Source organism: Vigna umbellata, chromosome 1 (genome assembly GCF_029865625.1).
Source record: "Vigna umbellata cultivar VRB3 chromosome 1, Vumbellata_1.0, whole genome shotgun sequence".
NCBI classification, from domain to species: domain Eukaryota; kingdom Viridiplantae; phylum Streptophyta; class Magnoliopsida; order Fabales; family Fabaceae; genus Vigna; species Vigna umbellata.
The window spans coordinates 66,502,636-66,526,060 of NC_142165.1; the positions used below are offsets into that span (position 1 = coordinate 66,502,636).

Genomic DNA, 23,425 nt, shown 5'->3' on the forward strand with positions numbered 1-23,425 from the left:
TTTTCATACACATTGTCTCAACACTCGTAAATCACTTAGAGGAAGTTCACCTCAAATGTAGCTATAGTCATTGAAACATTCTTTGTCAAGGTTAAAACTGCCATATCAAATAATTTTGAGTTAGTTCTGCCTAAGTTGTTGAAGAAGAAATCTTTGTTCAAGTCCAAACCAAACATCGATGTGTGGACATTCGAGATCGTCAATATCATTTTAACTCCTCCACCCATAGCATTTTCTCTCTTATGCCACCATCATTTGCATATGAAACAACATCATCAACCTCGAGGGCATGAGAAAAATATTTGTAACGATGAGCCCTTCCTTATCGAACTCGTTTACGCCAAGTTCACCGAATTGCTCCGTGTCATGGTGAACTCATTGGTCCGACTAAACACCCACTATTATTAAAATTATTAAAAGACATAAGAAAGTCTGAACAAGCTAATTGTTATCTGAAACAAGAACAATTGAAGCGTTTACTTGAGTTAAGTTGATACCATGAGCGAAGCAAACACATCATCTTGTGATGAAGTATCTATACAATTGGTATCTTCAAAATAAAAGAGCTTAATTGTAAAATGCTACATAATAGTAAGAAATCAAAAAACACTTTGTTGTTCTGAGTGAGCATTAAATAACATTAAATGTCCAATGTTCAAAAGCAACATAAGTGATAAGAAAAGTCATTTACTGCTAACTTTGAAGATAACCTATTCTATACGTATCCATAGTGCTACAGATCAAATATTAAATGTGGATGTTAGAGACAAAAGAGATAATCATGGAATGTTCCTTTCTTGAAGCAAAATCTAAAAAGATCATACAGCCTACTTCAAGCAAAGGATTGAAAAAGCATGCATGCTCTAGCAAAGTTGACTTACATAATGATTGTTGTGAAAAGAAAAAAAAGAAAAACAAGCATCAAGACTACGAACTACAAACACATTCTAACTGACAAATATTCACAAATTATAAAAATAGAAGATCTCTCAAGAAGAAATTCAAGAGGATAATAGAATAGAGGATAGCCAAAGTGCATAAAGCTTACAATCCTCTTAGAAAACGCTTTCTATTTGAAAATATAAGAACTTCCAAGTTAAACGATCTTTTATTTTTTAAAGAAAGTTCTTACAAATACTACAGTAGAAGTTATTTTGAATATCACGTTACAAAGCTCATATTTCAAGTCGAGCTTCTAAGCCTTTAAAAGAATATTTTACATTGTCAACAACGTGTTATATCAGAAAGGTTGTGAAAAACATTTTTCATAAACATTATTCAACTCCTCCCTTATAGTGTTTCTTAGGTACTTCACGTATAACTTGTGTTATATTTGAAAAGATAATGTTGCAAGTGGTGGTTCAAATGCATAGTAGCAAGGAGCTTAGGGATTGCTTTGAGAATGCAATTTCTTTTATTTCGAATTATTTTGAATAAATTTTAATTATTGACTATTTTTAAGTATTTTTTATTATTTGAAATAAATTTTATTGAGTGGAAGATTTATAAAATTTATTTGATGAAATAAATGAACGTTATAATTTTATTTTATGATTCAAAATAAATACATTTAGAATATGTGTGAAACTTTTCTATGTTTTAGTAACACATAATAGGTGATATATCATTTGAGTTGATGATTAAAATTGTCTAGCCTTAAGCTCTAAAGACCTAAAAATAAGTTGATTATACACTTTTCTAGCCTTACTCTCTAAAGAACTAAAGGTTAGGGGTTGTGTGATGATAAGCCCAAAGCACTATGCTCAATACCAATGGAGTTAGTTATTCATGAGAAGATGGTTTAGATTTTACCTATAATAACCTAATGGTTAATTAAAAGGTCAAATGGGAAAAATGAGACATTAAAATCTGAAACAAAAAGAATTTAAAAGAAAGAGAAAACTCAAAAGACCACAAGAAATGAAGATAAAGAGAGATTTAGAAACAAAAAACAATGATATAAGATCTTTAAATGGTGTTGAATTTTTACGTTTTAGCTAAGAAAAAAAAATCAAAGAAAACCACAAAAAATGTGTCATTTGGATTGTGTCACAAGGTTGTATGGAGTTTCATCGGTGATATGGAATAGCATGCTTATGTAAACTAGAAATTACAATTAACATAGTAGAATTGAAAAAGGAATTGAAAAAAAGAAGCGAAAGATAAAGAATAAGAAAACTTATGGAGAAAGGTTGTCATACCACTTAGAAAAGATAAGTGGAAGGATTGACACGTGTTTTACCACAAGATAAGATTTGAAAATTGAAATTAAGAGATAATTGTTATCTTTAAGAAGTAATGCAATGGAATACAAAATACTTTTTATTTCATTTATTACTGTGTGTACACAGGGGAGCTAGAAATTGCTTTAAATAGCTTTAAGATAGGAAGAATGGTAAATGAGCTAAGGAATGTGAGACTAAGATGCATGAAGCAACTCAAGTACACAGCAAAGCAGCAACAAGTCTCACATCATTCCTTTCTTCATTTTTTTAAAGGTATATAAGCTACCATTCTCGTATCAAAATTAAAGTTAATAAGTTGTTGTCGTGAGATACAAGGCACAATATAAGGAAGATTTATTTATTCTTCTTTTCTTTTAATATCAAGCTATATGTTATGTCTCATATTATTTGTATTTTGGAAAAGAAGAAGGATATATAAACTTTTTACACTTAAAAGAGAAAAAAAACGACCAACACCACTGAGGATAGAAATAAGTCAAAAAATATATATACTACTCTTTTTTGACAAACAAATAAAGAAATCATGAGATGAGATGATTCCTTAAGTAATGTTTTGTGTAACTTATTATCTTCGTATATGATCACTGGTATGAAGTCTCCTCACAAGTTCCTTGCTCTCTGTTTTGTTAAATAATATTTTTACTCTTTAAAAATATTAAAAAAGTATTGTACTTAGACACATATTCAATTTATATTGTTTTTTCTATATATTTAAAAAAAATTGACTAATTGATATTTGGGGCTTGTCATGTGTTAAGTGGAGGATATACAGTTGTTACAGTTGTGGTAGCAAAAGTCACCAAAGAGAATAGAGAGAAAGAAATTGTTGGGCGAAGATAGGGATGAAGAGGGAGTGCGAACAGCTTGGTTCCAGCGCAGGGAACTCAAGCTGCGGGTACTCGAGTGACAAATCGAACATTTGGGACGAGGAAGGAGGCATGGACGAACTTCTGGCGGTGGTGGGTTAGAAGGTGAGATCTTTCGACATGGCGGAAATCGTGCAGAAGTTGGAGCGTCTTGAAGAAGCCATGGGAAACATTCAAGACGATCTCAAGGAACTTTCAGATGGCGCCGCGCACTATAACCCCTCTGATATCTCCAACTGTCGAGACCATGCTCTGCAATTTCGACTTGCTTCCTCCAGAAGAACCAGATAAGGGCTACCCCTCTTCTGACTAGGATCTCAAGGCTATTCCAGGGAAAGCAATTTACGACAGAGGTGTTAGCACCACGCCAAATGCTAAGCGTCGCAAATCTACCAAGTCAACGCGTGCTTTTCTGGTTGTTGACTCACAGAAGAACGGGATCCTTCACGTGCACAGTCTCATGGCGTGCGCGGAGGCCGTAGAAAACAACAACCTCGTCGTCCCGGAGTCGTTGGTGAAGCAGACCGGATTCCTCGCGGTGTGGTTGGAGCTATGCAGAAAGTCACCACCTACTTTACGGAAGTGCTCACATGGCGAATCTATCGCATTTTCCCTCTCCAGCACTCAATCCCAGACTCTCTCGAGATTCACTTCTATGAAACCTGTCCTTACACCAAGTTCGCACTCTTCACCGCGAACCAAGCTATTCAGGAAGCGTTCCAAGGGAAGAGCCACGTTCACGTCATAGATTTCGGAATCAACCAGGGGATGCAGTGGCCAACACTGTTGCAGGCTCTCGGCCTTCGTCCCGGCGGTCCTCTCACTTTCCGGCTCATCGGAATCGGGCCTCCAGCAGCGGATAACTCTGACCAACTCCAGGAGGTCGGATGGAAGCTCGCACAGTTGGCAGAGACGATTCACGTGCGGATTGAGTACCACGGCTTTGGCGCCATCGATCCGTTGTCCATAAATTCGGTCGGAGATTCTGACAGTGGTGGAGCAAGAATCGAATCATAATGGACTGAGGTTTCTTGACCGCTTCATTGAGTCGCTACACTATTATTCAACTTTGTTCGACCCGGTGGAGGGCTCGCCTGTGTGAATCCAGAGAATAAGGCGATGACGGAGGTTTACCTAGGAAATAAATATGTAACGTGGTGGCTTGCGAGGGAATAGATCGCGTGGAATGGCACGAGACCCTTAACCAGTGGCAGAACCGGTTCAGTTCGACAGGGTTTTGTCCGGTTCGTTTGAATTCCAACGCGTTCAAGCAGGCTAGCATGTTGCTCGCTCTTTTTGCTGGTGGGGATGGGTATAGGGTGGAGGAGAACAGTGGGTGTCTCATGCTGGGATGGCACACAAGGGCCTTGATTGCCACTTTCGCGTGGCAACTCGCAACGAAATCGGTGGTTGCACTCTGAATCTGATACCGATTCACCATACAACCTTTTATTATTATTTTTTAAAAAAATTAATTTTCAATTCACTCCTGCTGAAAAAAAAAAAAAGGAACTTGTGGGGATGAGGGGGCAGTGTGTAAATGTGCTATGCTTGAGCACTGATTGCATGAGACCGAGACCCACCCCATTGTCCATTTATCTACCGCAACTTATGTCTTCTGTCCGACCCTTAATTTACCTATGTCAGGGGTTTATTTTTTCTCTTCTTTTTCAAGTAAACCTGTTTTTTGTTCTGCTTTCTTACTGCTTGGGTTGGATGGAATCTCTTGTAATTTGTTAGGATTGAATTTAAAAGCTTAATGTGCATTATTTATTTATGATTAAATGTATAGTTTCTGATAATATATTAGAGTATAAGTATAATTGTATTTTTAATTTTATTTTCTTAATACATGGACCCGCAATTTTGGTGAATAGGATTAGTATGAACCATCATTGTCACATTTAGAAGGGTGTTGCTCCCTCCACCTCCACCCTTTCTCCCTCCACCATCCCATTCCTGTTCTACCCTTCTTTTTATTTTTTCATTTCTATTTTATCTTTAGTAAAATTTTAGGGTTAATATTTTTTAACCTCTACCCAGTCCAATCCTCTACATGTACGCAGTGGCAACTCTTCTTCCTCTTTATCGTTCGTTCCCTCATTGTTTCATTGTGCTCTTCTTCCTCTTTTTCATGTTCCACTTCTTCCTCTCATTCTTTAATTGTGATAGAATTGTGGTCTTAGAGTGTGGTGGACTTTCATTAGGTGGTGTGCTTAGTGAGAGATTGCAAGTGGTGGTGGAAGCAATTGATCAGTCGTGCCAAGATCGATGTGGGGTGGTGGGGTGGTGGTGTGGTGGGGCTTGAAGGATTCGTCGTGAAGGTGCGTAATAAACCCTAAAAAGATAAACGTATAATCTTTAAACGGATGTGAGCATCCCTCAGCGAATGTCAACATCCGTTTAAGGGAAAACGGATGTCGATATCTGTTTTGCCTTAAACGGATGTTGACATCCGTTGACGGATGCTCACATTCGTTTAAAGTTACATGTTTATTGTCCAGTTTATTTTTATTATTTTATTTTTTTATATTAATTTTGGAAATATTTTAATAATGTAATTTATATGTTTTGATGTATTATTTTTGAATATATTTTTGATGTATTTTAATAATGTATTTTTGAATATCTTTATTGTTATTAGTTTATATTTATATTTTTTTGTATTTTGTAGTTAATATAATTAGTTTTTTGTTTTAATGTTTTTGTATAATATATATTTTTTATATTTGGTTTTTGTATTCTTTAATAATTTTATAATTATATAAAAAATTATTTATTAGTTTAATTATATGAAATATATAATTTTATTATATTAATATTTTTGTAATTAAAACAAACGGATGTAGTGAAGTTGGGGGTGGGAATCTGAAAAGAGAGAGAAGGAGAGTTGGGAGGTGGGGCTGAGTAAAAAGTAAAAATAGGTAGAAAGATAGGGTTTGAGTTTAAAGTAAATAAATAAGGTTAAAAGTTAAAAAGGTTATTTTTGTAATTAAAATATATTTTTTTCGAAGGTTGGGGAGGTAGAGGGAGAACTTGTGGTGGTGGAGGGAGCAACACCCCATTTAGAATGATGGTAGCCCAATGTCTGGGCCAGAAACCTGCTTTTATAGAATGGGTGTTACTCCCTCCACCCCCACACGTCTCTTCCTCCACACGTCTCTTCCTCCACCTCTCCAATTTTCTAAAATGCCAATTATATCCTTCTAAAATGACAATTATATCCTCAAAAGTTAAAATTTTTTATTTTTATTATTTTAATATTTTAATTTATTTAAAACTTCTGATTTACTTCCCTCTGCACCTCTTCCTCTCTTCCATTTTCGTTTACCTTTCTCTCTTCCGTTAAGCTTCTTCTCCACCTATAACAAATTCATATTTTAACAAATTCATATTTTAACAAAATTATTACGTTTAAAAACTAACCATATATAACATTTAAAATTATAAATTTAAATATAAATTACTGTAAATAAAATAAACAAATAAAATAAAAACGAAACGTAAAAGGAACACTGCCTCTGGACGGATGACATCCTTCAACGGATGTCAACATCCGTTGAAGGCAAAACGGGGTGACATCCGTTTTGCCTTAAACGGATGTCGACATCCGTTTTGCCTTAAACGGATGTTGACATCCGTTGAAGGATGTCATCCGTCCATAGGCAGTGTTCCTTTTACGTTTCGTTTTTATTTTACTACGTTTTGCGGCTCATGCAAGGATTATAGGCTTGGATATTAAAAGGATTATTGGAAGTATGGGAAGGATTTAGGGTTTAGGATTATTGGAAGGATTATGAGTACGTACCTGGAGAGGAACCACGACAAGGACACTACACCATAAACGCACTGCACCACGTACTGCACCGAGAACAAGAAGAAGATTGTTTGATAATTCTTTTCACGATCACCAAGCTTTGTAGAAAAATATTTTACTCATACAAGAAACTACGTAGGTTATCAGTGAAATATGTTATAAATGAATAAAATTAAAAAACAACAATTTTAAAAATAAAATTTTACTGAGGGGCAAAATAGTAAAGGAAAGGTGGAGGAAGGGGCAAAATAGTAAAGGGGAGGTGGAGGAAGAGATGTGTGGGGGTGGAGGGAGCAACACCCTTATAGAATTGGTATGAGACTAGTAACCAAAATAAGGTTTTTGCAAGAAACTTGGTAAATTTGTAGTATAAATTATCGATATAGGTAAAAAAATTTCAAATTACGAAAATAGACAAGTCGTGGAAAACTCATACGACTTCAAATGAAGAAGAGACACGACTTCATCTCTGACCACACGACTTTACCCTAACACCGTGGTCAGAGATGAAGTCGTATACCCTAAAAATGACTTTAGAACATGGTAATCGATTACCAAGTGTTGTAATCAATTATCACGCTTTTTTTCATAAAACAAATATAAAAAAATTGAAGTCTCAAGAGGTTGACGACTTCTATTCAAGTCGCACTCCCACCTATCTTTACTTTTTTAATTTTTAATTTCTTTTATTAATTAAATTTATTTATTTTATAATTTGTAAAAATGTTTTTAAATATATTTAAAATAATTAAAATTATATCTAATTAATAATTAAAGTTTTTTAATATTATTAAATAAATAAATTTTATTATTTTAATTAATTTTGTAATTAAATCAAATTCCTTATAAAATAATTTCAATTAAATAATTTATAACTATAATTACTGTAGTTATCTAATTAAAAATACAAAACCATTTATGTTTCTATTTTCTGAACTTTTATTATTATAATATTTTTTTTACAAATTATAATTAATTAATAACAATTTTTTTCATTATAAACTATTTAAATTAATAAGAAAACAAAATAATTAAAATTGTAGGGGAGGTTGACGACTTCTTGAAGTCGTGCACCCCACACACTTTCACTTTTTCAATTTTTTTTTATTTAAAATGATTTATAATTTATAAATAATATGTATTTAAAATATTTAAAATTATATATAATTAATAATTAAAGTTTTTTAATATTATTAAATAAATAAATTTCATGATTTTAATTAAATTAATTTTTTATAAAATGATTTTAATTAAATAATTTATAACTATTATTATTTAATCATGTAATTAAAAATTAAAAAAAAATTATATTTCATTATAATTTTTTTTAATCTAATAAATTTACTTAAACAAATATTTATTTTAAATGGATTTTTATTTATGTATTTACAATAATTTTGGTTATAAATTATTTAATTAAAATCATTTTATAAAAGTTAATTTAATTAAAAAATTAATGAAAATCATGAAGTTTATTTATTTAATAGTATTAAAGAACTTTAATTATTAATTATATATAATTTTATATATTTTATATACATATAAATACATTATTTATAAATTATAAATCATTTTAAATATAAAAAAATTGAAAAAGTGAAAGTGTAAGATCAGGAAAAATAAATAAAATATCTATGAAGGTAGTTTATACATTAATCATGTTTATAAAAATAAGAAATAACATTTTAAATAGAGGTGAAGTTTAGCATAATTGGTTATAGTGGGTTATAAGTCATTTGTTTGATTCTTCCTTTATGAATAATATAACATCCCTAATTTTGGGATATCCCTATTACGAGTGAAATTTAACAATTTTAAAAATCATAACACCATTACAAAAATTCACTTATATAATACATAAATTAGTATAATGAAATAAAATAAAGTAAACTCAATTACATTGTCTCTAACATTTATAGCACAAAACTTTAAATAATAAAAGTCTTTTTCTCAGTCTTGCGTCTTTATCATGCATTTGGAGCATCTGCAACATCTGCTCCCGTATAACCAAAAGTTATACGATCATCGCAAGACACACATAACCCCAAACACAACAAATATGGGTAATGGGTAAGCTACCATAACACAACCAATAACAATAAAATCTGTACATAGGAGCAAACACAACTTAATAACAAATCAATCATCTACAATGTTATCCTACTAACAAAATAATTAATACACCATGATCATTATCAACATCATCATTAACTATATGATGACTATACCATCAAGGTCATCCTTATCAACATCATCTCCAAACAAATCGTCACTACTAATCCTCATTACATGTACCTCTATTAGATATAACCTCATCATGAATCATTCATCATGAATAAAATCATGAGCTCTGCAATACCATAAACTTTATAGTAACAGGCATCAGTCACACTGAGATACATTCCAACATTCACCCATTCCAATTATCACTCAAAGTTTATCATATTCCTAAACACAACCAATATTCCCATTCTCTACTTAACTTTATTCATTCATCAATATCTAAAGCTTATTCAAAACTCAATATACTCAATATGAACCACATGATTCCATTCAAACAATAAATGAATAAAACAAATGAACAAGTATCATTAAATATCAATCCAAAAATAATAAATAATTTATTACTTTAATTAATCATTAAAATCAAATTTGCAAGTAATCTAAAATCTCATTAATTTTCTTTTTGAATCAAATTAATTTCTCTTTCCAATTTTAATTTAAATTAATTTGATTGTCAATTAATTGCTAAATAAATAATAATAATTTTCTTCTCATAATTATAATAATAATTATTATAATTTAATGTTTTCATCTCTCTCCCTTTATAATTTATATTTTCATTAATTAATCTCAATAATTAACTAATTTATTTCTCATTGCTTTAATTTTAGAGACATATGATTTATTTTCAATTCTCTTCTTATTCTTTATTATCTTAAATTTTATCTCTACGACTACAAAATATTTGGATCTCACAAATTCCAACTTTGGGCTTGTGCAAGCCCAACTAGGTTCAATCTGCCGCAACCCAATAGTCTACTACCATCCAATCTGAACTTGTTCATCGTCACTTGCTACTGGCTACCTCGAAGGTGGACATCCCCACGGTCAACCCAACACAGACGCAACCAAGCTCTTAAAGAAACCCAAACGCAGATTAAACGAATATCCCAGACCCAAATTCAAAAATGGAAAATCTCACCTTCTCAAATCGCATAAAAATAAAACAAGATTGGAACCCTAATTTCATTCATTGCAATTTCAGATACATAGGAAAATTCCTAATTAATAATGTAAGAACAGGACCCCAAAGTCCCAAATCGAAATCCTAATCCGCGCAGCCGATCTGCAGAGAAGAAGAAGAATCCCAACCCAATTTCGAAATCAGAGAAAAATACCCAAATTTGCAAACCCTAACCCCACACAACGAAACTCAAACCTGCAGAGAAGATTACAAAGAATACCCAATTCTGCAATAATCAGGAAATCCAATTCGCCCTCTCAAATTGTAAAATTAAATAAACAATGTCAGAAACTGCAAGATTGAGGCCGCCATTGACTCCACTACCTTCGTCGGTACCCCTCGCAACGGTCGTTGCTGCCTTTGCCAGCCACCGTCAACAAAGATCCTTCCCGTGAGTCAACAAAAAGAGAATCGAGAAAAAACCACAACGACCATGTCCTCGTGTTAGCATAAAGCTAAAGAGCAGAAATTTTGATGATGTCTCAAAGTCAAGTCTCAAGTGCTCTTATTGCAGGAAGATCTTCATGAAGACTTATTTTTATATTAAAGCTTTTATAATTTAGTAGATTTATTTATAAGTTGTGGTTTATATTTGATTCTATGTATTGTTTGCCTTAGGTTGTCTTAAAATTTATTTTGAATAAGAAAACCTCATTTTATACTCAAGATAATTGATTATCAATTTATAATAATCAATTATCAGTAATCAATTATGACTTGTCATAATTGATTATAATGAGCAACTATGAGAATTTTTAAGCAAGTTTTTTTACCATTGTGCATTCATTAAATGCATAATTAATTACCATGATTGGATAATTGATTATCACACGTTAATTAGTTGACAACAGATATTTGGGGGTATCCTTGAGTGAGATCTCTATAAATCAGATTGGGACTCTCATTCTAAAATACGAAATACAAAATACGAAATAAGTCTATTTTGAAAAATCTTATCTGCAGTGTGCAATGATAAGTGTTCTAGGGTTTGCTGAACCCTTGTGGTGTGGCTTTGAGAACTTAGCGTGTTGGCATAGAGCGAGAACTTTCACATGGAGTGTGATTGAGTGCTATTGTTGTTGCTGAGTTAAAAGTCTATCATCCTTCGTGAAGCATTCGGAGGAGGTGTTCATCCTTTGTGAAGATTCAGAGGAGGTGTTCATCGCTTGTGGGTTACAAGGGAAGTGACTTTCATCTCTTGGGGTAACAACAGAGGTGATTTCTAAACTTTTACAAATTGTTTCTTTGTGATTGTAATTTGTAATTGTTTTGTGAGTAGTGAACTCTTTATCTTGATTTGAGATAAGCAACTGGATGTAGATTGGTAAAGTCCGAACCAGGATAAAATTATCTATGCAAATTTCTCTCAACCTTACTCTCTTTATTTGTTATTATTATTTGATTGGTAAGTTTAATTGAGTAGAAATTAAAAGGCACACGTTCGTATTAAAAACCCTCTTGGTTTGTTATTCCACGCTAACCATTCCGCTACAACTGCTTTGACACCTCCGCCGCTGCAAGCCTCATCCCACCGTGAGCAAAAGTTCATGCCATAGCCACCAGAACGTGTAGACCAGAACCAAAGGAGAGGAAAGAAACTTTCTCCCTTGTCATGCCAACCAGTGCGAGAAAAGAGGAAAAAGAAGAAGAACGACCAACGCGTCGCCGCGAGCGACCAACTCGATTGTGCCTTAGGAAATGTGATATGAGAAATTTAATTAGGTCCAAATGATTATTGAAAATAGGAAACTAAATAAAGGAAACCTAACCCTAATTAATTAGGAATGATAATTAGAAGAGAGTTTTAATTCTTAACATGCTTTTAATTATAATTAAAAGGAAATTCATAGAAGAAACTTCAATTCCAAATATGTTTTTGATTATAATTAGAAAGAAACTTAACTCCTAATTTATTCCTGATTATAATTTAATGGCAACCTTAAATTTCACTCTTATGTTTTCTTAAAATTTCTCCTTCCATATTTGCTTAGAAAGATAAAGAATAACATCATGAATCACTAATAGAGCACATATCACACCATTTTCAAAGCATTTACCATTAACATTCTACACATATCAATAATTTAAATAAGATAGCTTCCCATACCTTAGTCAACTATAAACTTCATGATAAAGATCAATCAATCGCAGATTCTTGCTATCTTCTCAAAAATAATTTCTCCTCTTCAATCTCTGTGTCTCACCTTGCTATCTTTTTCTTTCTCTCAGTTTTTACGTAGCTATCTTTCTACGCTCTCCCTCTCCCTTTCTTCTATATTTTTTCTCATTTTATAAACCCATTTTTATCTTTTATAATATAAAACTAAAAGAAACCAACTAGGTAGTGCTTCCTATAATATCTCTAAGTGGTTTTAAAACATAAGATATTATATTTTTTTTCTAATCTTCAACTTCTATTATTTAAAGTACCTTTCTTTATTTTCTACACTCTTATTTATTAACCCTAAATTTCTCAGGTCTTACATTCACCCCACCTCAAAAGAATTTTCGTTCCCGAAAATTGCACTCATCAAGCGACATACACAATGGAAACATTTATAACTTCCCAAAACTTAATACAGCAAATCCGATTATCACGTCACTATGACATAATAAATTACTTTTACTACACCCATTATTTAATAAAGCCCAATTTATTTTTCACTTTTAAAATAAAAAAATTATATTATTTGATATGACATCTACTATAATTTTATGAAACTACATACATTACCACTTATTATAAAATAAAGTAGATAAGAAATTCAACTTTTAGTAAATATTCATAACTACTTCGATATCAAAGTTCACCACATAAAATAAAGGTTTATCTCAGTCCAATAACATTAAATTATTAGCGAAGCACTTTATACAATGTTTATTCACCAACCAACATAAAATATTGAACACTCATACTAAAGAAAACAAGACAACATTATACATCATACAAGTAGCATTGTCAAAAGTACACCAATCTAAACTCTGAAAGTTGTTCAGTAGCATGAGCATTCAAATATAAATAACCACACATTAATTACCAAGTACTGAATAATTTTCACACCAACCACTATTCGTACAATTATATACCCATAAACATTGAGGAACTTACCTTCTTGAATTCTTTAAGAATACTAACATGGTCTTCTACAATCCCAAATTAATTATAGTACCACTATTAATAGTCTTTCCTTGAATAAATTTTTCAAACAATGTTTTTCCATACTACTATAACCTAACTTCAACTTAGCATACTCATAGTTCAACCAATAATGACAACTATTTCAAAAGATATTTATTTATCATTCAAACAATACGAGGTTTGTCCTAAGACTAGTTCAACTTAGAAACATATTTTACCCTTTAATATTTAATCATATAATTCATATTACCTATGGCTAAATAGTACAGATCACCCAACATTCTTCTAATTATAACAACTTAACTCTCAATTAACGTGCATCTCATTTCTTAATTTCATAAACTACCATTCTTATTTCACTTCCTCTGAATTTAACATATAACATTACAATTATCATAATACAATTATCAAATAACATTTAAACTCATAACACACATACTTCAATCATATTCATAACACAATAGCACATTTTTAATCCAACTCCAACCCATATAGACCATGCCATCACTCTCAATCATTATCGACATATGTTTTCTTCCGTACTCTAGCAAACACGACCTGTTCACCTAAACAAGGCTTACGCACCAACATAGAACTTTTCGGTTCACAAAAACCAGGCCTATGCACCAACGCAGGACTTTCTGATTTACCAAAATCGGGCCTACGCACCAATGCAGGACTTTCAGATTCACCAAAATCGGACCCACGCACCAATGGGGACTTTCCTATTCACCAAAACAGGTCAGTTCGAGTCGTCCTCTACCGCAGCTTTGGACCTATCTCCCCTGTTCCTCCAGGACTTAAGAGTAAAAACATTGTTGCTACTCACAACAGGCACTATACTCTGCACGAGTCGGAAACCTACGGGCGAGACATCCAACCCTTTATACCCCCTCGAAAGAGGAAAGAGTGGCACTCGAACCTCATCTCTTCTACCGTCTTTCTAGATGAAGAGATTTACCTTTCTACCCTCTCGCAAGAGGAAAGGTATCACCTCAATTTACAACGATAAGAGTACATGTTCCAAGTTTATCCATTTTTGAAAAATCACACGTAATACATATTTAACCACACCAACATGCATTGGGGTCAAACCCTTAATAATATATTATATCGAAAATTGGAATTACACACATCTTAAATTAGCTTAAGAATCAAAACAAAACAACCCAATATTGTGTAGAAACCATACATGTAGTACACACTCATCCGATAACGTTTCTTATCCAAATAGATTTTTCTCATTCTAGCAACTCACTTAATATTATAATACTTTGCATGCATTCATTACAAAATCTATTCTTTCATGTTTATCTAAAGTAAACTTTTAGAAATCCAAATTCATACCAATAACTGAACCATCCAAATTTCCTATATGTCAGCCAATCAACGAAAGTATACCCATTCAAGACTTAAACTATAATTCTTCATTAATTGATAGACTTCAATGCACACAATTTGATTTCATTTAGCCATGGCATATTAAATTTTAAACTTATTAAAATTTTTCTTCCTGTATAAGCTTCCAAAGAAATATATTACAATAGATATTTGTCTAATCATTCACAATAAACTTTACACGGCACACACACACACACATACATATATATATATATATATATATATATATATATATATATATATATATATATATATATATATATATATATAACTCCATGATCAGAATTAAAGAACCATGATAACGATTGAATTTACCATTATTTGATACTAAAAACACCCTTTTTAACTTAGAAACAAGCTTGAAATCATAGTTTTGTGTGAATAAGAGAGTTGAAGGTGAATTTAATGCTTCTATGCTAGATTTCCTTGTTTTCAACAAGAATTGAGATGATTTGGGAGAAGAGTTGAAGTAGTAAGGAGTTGGAACTCAGGAAAAGCTGGAAAAGCATAAAAAAGGAGGAACGCAGCAGCGTTTAGTGCCATTTCGGGGCCCTCAGTGTCGGATTACATTGTCTCATGCTTGGTTGTCCTTTTTTTGAAGCCCTCAGTGTTGGAAGTCCCTGTCTTGCGCCTGGGTACCCTTTTTTGGGGCGTTGAGCGTCACTTCCTCGAGTCGCATCAGCCTGCTTGCCTTCTGAGCTGACCCTAAGCGTTAGATGATTCGGCACGCCGCCTGGGCGCCCTAAGTGGGGCGCTGAGCGCCAATTTCGTGGGCTTGAACTCATATTTTTAGTTTAGTTTTGTGAATAAGTGAGTAGAGGATATACTTAATGATTTTATCACTAAATTCCCTGCTTGAACTCATATTTTTAGTTTAGTTTTGTGAATAAGTGAGTAGAGGATATACTTAATGATTTGAAAGAAGAGAATACAGACCGAACGGTGTAAGAAAGATCGAACGGTAAGGTGGTGGAAACTAGGCCGAACGACGTGAGACAACATACAATGGTCGAACGGTGTAATGTTGGCCGAAAGGTAGATGAACGATTAGCAAAGTGTGAGGTCGAATGGTGTGGTAGAAGATAGGCCGAACAGTGAACAAAGGGAGGCCAAACGGTTAACAAAGCGTGAGGCCAAACGGTTCATGACACCTGCTGAATGCCACTCTACATCGCATCACCGCCCAAACGCCCTTCATGGGGCGCTGAGCGCCAGTCTTCGCGTAATTCGCCGTGTTGCCCCTTCTAGGGCGCTGAACGCCAGTCTTCATGTGTCGCAGCACGCCTGGGCGCCCCACTTAGGGGGCTGAGCGCCAACAATGTGGGCTTGGACCCGTTTTCTATTATTTTTCTATTCTATTTAAGGACTTGGACATCCTAGGGATTGGATATTTTGATGGCTTGAGCATAGAAACACATTTTTCTCTCCTTAGAGGCAGATTTGGGGATGTGGGAGCTCTCTTCTTCAATTTCTAGGGTTTTTCTATTTCTTCCATTCCATTATTCATCTAGTTTCTCCATGATAATGGAGAACTAAACCTTATTTGTTGTTGGGGAAGATGTAACCTCTAACTTCTCATTATTTGAATTGATTCCAATTTATTTATGTTTCTTTCATTAATTGTTAGGGTTATTCTTCTTTGCTCTATGCTTGTTATGTTTAACTCATTCATGACATGATTATTGGTTTTTGTGATATGGACACATACGGGGAAACCTAGATCTTGAGAATTTTCTCCCAAAAGCATTATTGCCTAGACATAAGGATATGAGTTTTGGTCATCTTAAGCTTCTAATCATAATGCAAAATTAATTACTAGTAATACAAGACATTGTGATTGTTAAGACTTCGGCAAGTGTACCGAATCGTATCAAGTAATATAAAATGGTAAGACCAAGTATCGTTTCCCAAAGGACTCACGACACTTTCTAATTAAGACTTTTGAAGAACAATTTATGGGTTTTGAATGCAAATGCAATAAAAATAAACATGAATGCAATTTGATTAAGTGAGGCTAAACACAAAGATGAATAGGTGATATTGAAAATATGAGATGAATATGTCATTGGAGTTTATATTTCACCTAATCACTCTCATGCATATAAGAATTCATCTTCTTCATTAATGTCAATGTCACTTTCTAAATGACTTAAAACCCCATTCCTCGGCAAAGAAAACCTATCGTTAATTATACATCATAATGTCTTTCATCATCCCTAATAATTAATTATTACGAACATAAGCTTAAGACAACCAAAACTCATACCCCCATTCTTGAGCAATACTACTTCTAGGAATAATTCTCCAAAACCTGAATTGTAAGATACCTTCTGGTACTCATGCAAATCATACATCATGCTAATGAATGAGTTAAACAAAATAAGCAATGGCGAAGAAGAATTACCCTAACAATTAATGAAAGAAGCATATATAATTAATAAGAATCAATTCAAATACAAGAAAGTTTAGAGGTTACATCTCCCCCAATAACAAATGAGATTAGTTCTCCATTATCATGAAGAAACTAGGTGTAGAATGAAATGGAAGAATGAAAGAGATAAAAGAACCCTAAAAAGAGAAGAGGAGAGTTGTCACATCCCCAAATATGCCCCCCAAGGGGTGAAAAGCATGTTTCTGTGCTCAAGTCATTAAAAGATATAATCTTTAGGACGTCCAAGTCCTTAAATAGAACATAAAAGTAACAGAAAACAGGTCCAAGCCCACTTCACTGGCGCTCAACACCCTAAGTGGGGCGCCCAAGTGTGGTACGGGTCAAAATTGGCGCTCAACGCCCCTAGGAGGGCACCCAGGCATGGTGCGGGAAGAAAATTGGCGCTCAGGGGCGCTCAGCCCTGGTGGTAGCATTCCAAAACACACTTTTTTTTTCTGTTTTTGGCTGATTCAGCTCTATACAGCTCTATATATTGTTGGAGATTCTTCCAAGCACATTATTAGCTACAAAATAAAGGGAATTTAGTAATAAAATCATAAAGTATAACTTCTACTCACTTATTCACAAAACTAAAGCAAAAACATGAGTTCAAGCAAGCTTCTAAGTCAAAAAAGGTGTGTTTAGTATCAAAATTATATCACAGATAACGAATATGAGTTTTGGTCATCTTAAGCTTCTAATCGTAATGCAAAATTAATTACTAGTGATACAAGACATTGTGATCTAGTAATTAAGGATAGGCTTTCTTCGTCGAGACATCGTGTTTTAAGTAATTTAGAAAGTGATGTTAACAATTGAATGAAGAAGATGAATTCTTATATGCATGAGAGTATACTAGGTGAAATCTAAACCCCAACAACATACTCATCTCATATTTTCAACTTCATCCATTCATTCTTGTGTTTAGCCTCAATTGATCAATTTGCATTCATTTTTTGGTGGCTTCTTTGAAGCTACTAAACTAGAGTTTGTGGCTCCCCAAGCGTCATAAGTATGAGTTATTGTGTGTCCATTTCCATTCGAAAGAGGAAAATAAATCGTGGGTTTTTGGTCTCTTTACGGATGAAACATGTTACAAAAATAATGAGGGTTTTGTTTATGCTTGTGTGGTTGGTTTCGAAATGGTGGGAGAGTGTAGTAGGGGATTAATAAAAAAAATAACTTATGGCATTGGTTATAATGAATCAGGGCGTAATCCTATCCCTTTACGTCGCGGTTCATAACCGAGGCATAAAACCTACCTTTTTTACCTCGCCTGTATATGCCTCGGTTGTAGAACCGGTACTTATAAGCAAAAGTAACCGGTGCCATTTCCTCTTACTGCACTAGTGCATGGTGCATAGAGTATATTCAATGATATAACGTATGGTGCATGAGTCTACTGTTATTACTGTATGTGTATCGGATGTGTTTATGAATAACATGTTATGTTGGGATGCTTTGGATTTTTATGGACACTTTGGGTTTACTTGCCATAGAGGTCACATGAATGCCTATGTTCTTATAAATAATATCTACTATTATATTATGTGTGAAATGTATTGGTAGTGGGCATTTGATACTGTGAAGGCTTGTACAAATTTTTGTATGCAATAGGTTGTTTTAAAATGGTTGCACTATGGCTAATGGTTTTGTTATTATGGGTGGTTGTGATCAGGCGTTAAGATATCAGTTTTTAAATATTCTTCGTGGTGATTGATGAGAATAACCATGGTGTTGAATTGCGATCACAATATTTCATGTATCATCTTTCTATACTTTAGTGGTGTACTCGTAAAAGTCCTGCTTTGGTAAGTGGGCCCTATTTTGATAAATAGGAGAGTTTGGTTCGGTGAACAGACCCTGTTTTGGTAAATAGGAACGTGAAAATCCTGTTTTGATAAGTAGGCACTATTTTAGTAAACAGGATCGTAAAAGTCCTACTTTGGTCCGTAGACCCTGTTTTGGTCAACGAGTTGAGGGGCCATATTACAGAGGAAATATAGTGGTTAGTGGTGATAGTTGTAATATTTTAATTGTTGTTGCCATGTTTTTATAGAAAGCCGGTGTATTTTTATATGATGTTTTAATGTTGTATATGAAGTCATAGTGTTTTATATGATGTAAGGGTGTTTTATAGAAAACGGTAGTATTTTTTATGATGTTATGATATTTCTGGAATGCATGGTGGTGTTAGATAATTACACTAACTTTAGTTATAAATTATTTAATTGAAATTATTTTATAAGAAATTTAATTTAATTACAAAAATAATTAAAATGATGAAATTTATTTATTTAATAATATTAGAAAACTTTAATTATTAATTAGATATAATTTTTAATTATTTTAAATACATTTAAAAACATTTTTTACAAATTATAAATGATTTTAATTAATAAAATAAATTAAAAATTAAAAAAAGTAAAGATGTGTGGGGTGCACGACTTTTCTTATTGAAGTCGTCAACCTCCTACAACTTCAACTTTTTTTAATTTTTTTTAATAAAAAAAGACGTGGTAATCGATTACAATCTGACCACGGTGTCAGAGTGAAGTCGTGCAGGAGGACACGACTTCTTCATTTGAAGTCGTATGGACATCCTGCGACTTACCTATTTTCGTAATTTGAATTTTTTTTCCTAAATCAATAATTTATACTACAAATTTGTCCAGTTTAATATAAAAAAAATCAAAATGGAGAATCCGCTAATGGCTGCACTAAATTAGCCCCCATAAAGTAGCTTGCCTTGTGTCACATAACACAAAAAGGTGGATTGAACTAGGAGCTTTCATCTCGAGAATTTCACCCTACACCTCTAAATTTTTCCAAAATCTCTATTACATTCCTAATTAAAATGTTATTAATTTTTAAATAAATGAAAAGAATATTTGACCATTTAACCAAATTTTTAATAGCTTTCTCTTTCTTCCACCCTTATTCCTCATTCCTCCCATTTCTCTTTCTCTCTCAGATCCCACTTTCTCATTTAGACCCTGTTCTTTTGAGTGGATTTGAGGGAGTGAATTTGAGGGGATTTGAGAATATTTGAAGATAATTTTTTTTGTCGTTTATTTGAGTGAATTTGGAGGTAAATGAGAGTGAATTTGGAAATAAATTTTTTTAATTTGTCACGTTAATACAATTCTATACTAATTCTTACAAATTTTATTTTCAAATTCACTCTCATTTACTTCCAAATTCACTCACATAAACGACAAAAAAGTTTATGTTCAAATCCTCTCAAATCCCCTCAAATCCACTCCTTCAAATCCACTCAAAAGAATAGGGCCTTAAATTTTACGTATATTATTAATAAAATGGTAGCATTTCATACATTTATATTTATTTTAATTAATTAATTATATTTTGATTAAACTTTGTTATTTTAAATTATTTAATGTTTTATTTGTTTTATAGTTTTTAAATTTTTTATAATTTTAAGATATTTAGTTATTTTTTAATGAAATATTAAGATTTTATAATTACATAAATATTTAAACTAATTAAATTTATTTTGAATTAAATATTTTTTGTAATTATTTAATATTTATTAGTATTAATTAATTAATTACATTAATTTATTTCTTTTGAATTATTTAATGTTTTATTTCTTTTATAGTTTTTTAAATTTTTATAATTTTAAGATATTTTGTTATTTTTTTAATGAAATTAAGATTTTATAATTATATAAATATTTTAATTAATTAACTTTATTTTGAATTAAAATTATTTAATATTTATTTTAATAATGCTTATAAATACTATAATAATACTTTGAAAAAGAGAATGAGACTAAAATAATGAATTAAAGTAAAGCGGAGGAAACATGCATTGGATCTCAAGTACAGAAATGTACGGGATATCAAGCTACACACATATCGTATATAGAAATTCGATACGTGATTTTTTGACTTTGATTTCTTATTAATTGGATGTCAAAATCTAATTTCCTTTCCATTTGATATCAAAATTTGATGAAGTCGAATCGGATTTCGATATCTAATAAAAGACAAATCGAATTTTGATATCTGATCAGAGTTTGATATCCGATTTTTTATTAGATTTCGAAACCAATTAAGACCTAAAAACTTTGAAATGGATTTATGCATGCGAGAAGCTTTAAAAAAGTTAGTCTCCGATTCTAATGATGAAGACCAACAAAGTAGTATTTCCACCACACTTCTCAATGAACAATCTTTTTCAAGGACCACCAAAAAAGAGAAAATGAAAGGGGCAAGGAGATGGCAAAGAAATAAAAGGGACTACAAGAGAAGGAAATATATAAACTTCAGGCTCATCTTATGGTCAACCACTTAATTCAATAAACATTTACTCCTTACCAACCTTATTAATCATGAGGGTAATTCTTAAAATTAGAGGTGCAGGGTGAAACCCTTGGAGGTTTAGGGTGAAACTTCCTTATAATTATGACGCATGAATTTGCATAACAAAATTATTGAAATTTGAGCCAAATCCTCTTTTGTGTCAAGGAAAAGTCAGTCCTTAAAAACTGAAAAATAAATTAAAAATTAAAAGGTATCAACAACTTTTGCATGTGTTTGTTTCGGGTGTGTACAATTGGATAGGACGTGAAGGAGTGGATGAATCTTGTTTGCTTCAACCCATTGGTGTGAATACGCAGCTGTGAATTTGGAGAAGAGAGGTTACGGTCGATCCTCGTAAATTTGAAGGGTAGAAAAGTAAATTTACAAAATTATCCTTGCTTTTTCTCATCTCATACTCGAGAATGAATGGACAACTATTGATGAGAACAAGGAGGTGAGAGTTTATTCTCCACCATGAGAATATATTATGGAGTTGTAAGAACCTATTCACTCCATGACAATTGCTAGTTAAAAACCGATTCTGGTGATGTGTGGGTGTGTTGCCTAGATGTGGAGGTTGTGAAAGAGTGATGACAAATCTCTAGTTAAGGAACCAATCATCAGAGCCCATAGCTAAAAGGATTCAATAAGATTGGGCTTCATTTGAGCTTAGCATGTCCACATTATGAAACACGAAACTTTAATACTGCATGATGGCCTTCCTCGTACCAAGCTTGCATCTAAGGTAAGAAAATTGTTAAACACATGGTGTATGGTTGAAGTAGAAGCAGTGACAAGTATGAAGAAATAAAGTGTTTGGTTTTGCTATGGTGAGGTTTCCTAAAGAGTGAGGTCAACTCCTAGAGAAGGAAGCTAGAGTAGTCTAAAGAGAAGACTATCCTAAGGTGAGCTTAAAACAAGTGTTTAAAGAGGCAATTTGGAACCACTTAATTACTTAAATTCAAGTAGATAAATACATGAGTGAAGGCCTTTATTTATAAGCAAAGGTAACCCTAGAATGGTCTCCAAATGGAGAGCCAAAATTGAATTCAAATATTTGAATTTTGGAGCCAATTTAAGAAATGTTAGAAGTGTAACATTCCGCCTAAGCAATCATACTCTCCATGTTGTGGAGCGCTCAAGGGAGAGTCTTGCTCTCCAAGTTTGTGCCAATTAAGGTTAGAAAACCCTAATTTTCATGTGTCTCATAACAAGGTCCAAAGTTAGGCCTATCTCTTATAGGCCCAAAACCAAACCATGGCCCAAATACAAGGCCCAAATAAAATCCTACAGTACTTGACTCGTAAAACAAGACCCAAAATATCCTATTCTAATATTAAAAAATGGAATCTTAGACTAGGTCTTCACATCTTCCTTAATCGAGGTAAAGCTCAATCTTCTTGAATCCTTTTAGCTATAAAAGATATCTAGAGCCTCGAAGCCAGGGTCCTAAACAACCCACCAGACAACTAGGCCAACGCACAAACTGTAAGATCCTTGAAAATATTTGTAAGTCAGATACTAGATAAAAAAAAAAGTAAATAGTGAATAATAAATTGTGAATAGTAAAAAGTGAATAGTAAAAAAAAATATTTTTGGAAAGGATAAGTGTTCCACGTAGCTTTGAGATCAGAATTCATCAATTTGCAAATAAAAAATTATTTTTGTAATAGTAAAATGAATAAAAAAATGAATAGTTAAAATGAATAGTAAAAATGAATAGTAAATTTTTTTGCTATAAATAGCCAAGGGGGGGAGGCTGAAAATTTACACCAAAGAACTTAGAAAAATTTTGAGAGAAGAGAGTTGGAAGAATTTCTAATTGCAAAGGGGATATTCTGTAAGTTTTCAGAGAACGAGGAAATTAAGTCTGTAATAGAGGTAAGGGAAGCCACTCTTATACTTTACTTTTCTCTAATCCTAAATCTTGAATATGTAGTATTTTGTTGA

At 32.6% G+C, this 23,425-nt stretch overlaps 1 pseudogene; it reads left to right on the forward strand.

Annotated features, from left to right (window-relative positions):
• Positions 1–2,994: 2,994 nt before the first annotated feature.
• LOC124829478 (DELLA protein 2 pseudogene) lies at positions 2,995–4,891 on the forward strand (annotated as a pseudogene).
• The last annotated feature ends 18,534 nt before the right edge of the window (positions 4,892–23,425 follow it).